Below are 3,365 nucleotides of genomic sequence, written 5' to 3'. Positions count from 1 at the left end.
CATTCGAACAGACATGTAGAACTCCTCTACAGCATTATCTCTTGTAGTGGCCAGTTAAAGGCAAATGAGGTTACAATAGAGCAGTTGTTTAAAATGGTAAATATGTATAATGGAGTAGCATCAAAGGAAAAAAAATGATGTACACTGAAAAACTAAGTATTTCCTGCTTGATAAACATGGAATAAAGAGAATGAGATATAAAACAAAGAAATTTCTATAAGAATCCCTAGAATCATATAGGCTACCAAGGCTAAGTCATGAATAGGAAATCTGTATATTCAAGTGATGAGAGATTGAATAACAACCAAAACCTCAGAACAAGGAAAAGTCTAGGACCAGCCAGAAGACTATTAGTGAATTCCATCCAACATTTCAAGGATGAGACCTAATCCTTCTCAAACTACCAAAATTTAAAAAGGGAACACACCTCAACTCATTTTATGAGGCTAACATTACCCAGATACTATAGCCAGATATGCACACTCCAACTACAGAGCAATATTCCTGATGAATCTAGAGGCTAAAATCGCAGTATTAGCAAACCAAATTCAGCCAACCCATTAAAAGGATCATATACCACAATTAAAGAGGATCTGAGGCGCAAAAATAGTTCAACACACACACACACACACACACACTAAATGGGATACACCACATTAACAAGACACAAAATCTTATGCTCAGTTACTAGATGTAGAAAACGCATCTGACAAAATCCAACATCCATTCAGGACTAAAAACTTACAACAGGTTGGATACAGAAGCAATAGACTTCAACACAAAGGTTTACAGACAAGCCCACATCTAGTATCACATTCAATCTGTCTTCTACATTCAATCTGTCCTCTACAATCAGAAACAAAGTTTCCCACTGTCACTGTTCTTATTCAACATTAGTACTGGAAGTTCCAGCCAAAGCTGTCAGGCAAGATAAAAGGCATCCAAAATGGGAATAAAGTGATACTTGCTTGCAGATATTACCATATATATTGAAAACCCTAAAAACTCCAAGCAAACTGTTGCAAGTAGTCAACAAATTCAGTAAAGTTTCAAGATTTAAAACCTACATAAATTTCTATACACTAATGACAAAATACCTTAAAAAGAGAATCCCACTCACAATAGCATAAAAAACAAGTTTAATCAAGGAAATGAAAGATCTGTATGCTGCAAAGTACTAGACTTCAATGGAAGAAACTGAAGAGGACACAAAATCTCTCCCATTTTCAAGAAGATTGTTAAAAGATCTGTATCCTCCCCAAAACTATCTATAGATTCAGTGCAATCCTTATCAAAATTCCTATGGCATTTTTCCACAAGTGCAGAAGAAACAATCCTGAAACTTGCACAGAACCACGTAAGACTCCAGACAACACCACCTTAAAAGGTAACAAAGCTGGAGGCAACACTTCCTGATTTCAAGCTATATTAGAAAGCTATCATACTCAAAACCATATTGCAGCAGCAAAAAAATTCAGACACGAAGACCAATGGAACAGAGAGCCAAGAAATAACCCCTTGATATATGGTCAAATAGTACTTGACAAGGGAACTAGAATACTCAATAGGAAAAGCATAATCTTTTTTCCTAATATGAAATACTTCATTAATTTGTATGTAATCCTTGCACAGGGGCCATGCTAATCTTCTCTGTATTGTTCCAATTTTAGTATATGTGCTGCTGAAGCGAGCACAATCTTTTCAATAAATGGTACTGGAAAAAATGGAGAACCACATGCAGAAAAATGTAATTGGATCCCCAATCTTATACTACTCACAGAAACTAACTCAAAATGGATCAAAGACTAAAACATAACACCTGAACCATAAAATTCCTAGAAGAGAACATAGCGGCAAACACCTTCACGTTGGTCTTGGCAGTACGTTTTGGATGTAATACCAGAAGTACAAGCAGCACAAGCAAAAATTAGCAAGTGGGACTATAAACTAGAGAGCAACCATACAAAAACCACCAAAAAGCCAATCTACTGAACGGGGGAAATGTCTGCAAATTATTTATCTAGAAGAGTAGTATCCAAAATACATTAAGAACCCATACAGCTTACTTGCAAAACAAAAACAAAACAAAAAACAAACAAGAATGAGCAAAGGAACTAAACATTCCAAAGAGGACATAAAAATGGCCAACAGATACAACCAAAGAAGCTCAAAATCACCCATCAGGAAAATGCAATTCAAAAGCAAAAGGACACATCACCTTGCACCTGTCAGAATGGCTATAGTTATCACAAGAGAAGTATTGGAAAAGACATGGAGAAAGGAAAACCCTTGTGCTCTGTTGGTGGGAATGTGTTTTATAAAGTCACTGTGGAAAACAGTATGGCGATTCCTCAAAAAGTTAAAAAGAAAAAAAGTCTACCAAAGGATCCAGCAATTTCACCTCTGGGTATGTAAAAGTATACAAAAATCACTATATTGAAAAGCAATACATGAACTCTCAGGTTTACTACAGCATTGTTTTCTGTGGCCAAGATATGCAAACATAGTCCGTGCCAGTCAATGGACGAATGCATAAAGATGTGGTATAGAAATACAATGGAATATTATTCATCCAGGAGAAAAAACATCTGTCATTTGAGAAGACATGTATTGACCTTGGGGGCATTATGCCAAGGGAAGTCAGACGGAGAAAGACAATTACTAAGTTATTTTTATGTTGAAACTAAAAAGGTTAAAAAGGGGAGATGTTTGACAAAGGGTACAAGCTTCCAGTGGGTAGATGAGCTCTGGAGATCTCATGTACAGCCTGATGACTACAGCTAACACAGTATTCTTTACTTGAAAGTTGCTAAGGCAATAGTACATGGTCTTACACCGCCCTCCCCACAAAAAAGGTAATTGTAGGAGATATAGGTGTTTACACTAGAATGATAATCACTTCAGAATATGTGTGTATCAAATCAAGTTGAACATTTCTAAGAGGGAAGAGTTAAGATAGAGGAGCAGCATAGAGACCTTGAACTGTTTCATCCCTGAAACTCAGCAATATTAGCACCAAACCATTTTGAACACCTAGGAAATTGATCTGAGGGTTAACACAGCAATCTGCATAACCTGAGCCACAGTGCTCGGCAGGTACATGGTGCAGAGAGGTGAACTGGGGGAGGAGGGTGGAGATAAAGCTGCAGAGGATAAGGAGCTGTTTTTGCAGAGAGGACAAAGAAAGAGAAAGGGGGAGAGTGCAGCTCATTGGGATCATGCAAGAAAAGCTCTCCCCCGAAAGTAGCTGGAAAAAGAGAAAGTGAAAGAGTGAAAATGCTCACAGGGGACTAAACAAGAAAGCTGTTTTCCAAAACTACGGATGGGAAAAGAGTTTCAATTCCACCAGGATTCTATGAACAGTG

The 3,365-nt window shown here is 37.4% G+C and overlaps 1 non-coding gene across 1 annotated transcript; it reads right to left on the bottom strand.

Annotated features, from left to right (window-relative positions):
• Positions 1-1,587: 1,587 nt before the first annotated feature.
• Positions 1,588-1,694, bottom strand: LOC144222231 (U6 spliceosomal RNA). Its single transcript, XR_013332349.1, has one exon. It is a non-coding gene; the product is annotated as a U6 spliceosomal RNA (small nuclear RNA).
• Between the last annotated feature and the right edge of the window lie 1,671 nt (positions 1,695-3,365).

Source organism: Crocuta crocuta, unplaced genomic scaffold (genome assembly GCF_008692635.1).
Source record: "Crocuta crocuta isolate KB4526 unplaced genomic scaffold, BGI_CrCroc_1.0 scaffold101, whole genome shotgun sequence".
NCBI classification, from domain to species: Eukaryota; Metazoa; Chordata; class Mammalia; order Carnivora; family Hyaenidae; genus Crocuta; species Crocuta crocuta.
Note: the sequence above shows the minus strand (reverse complement) of the source record. Positions and strands in the feature narration are given on the sequence as shown.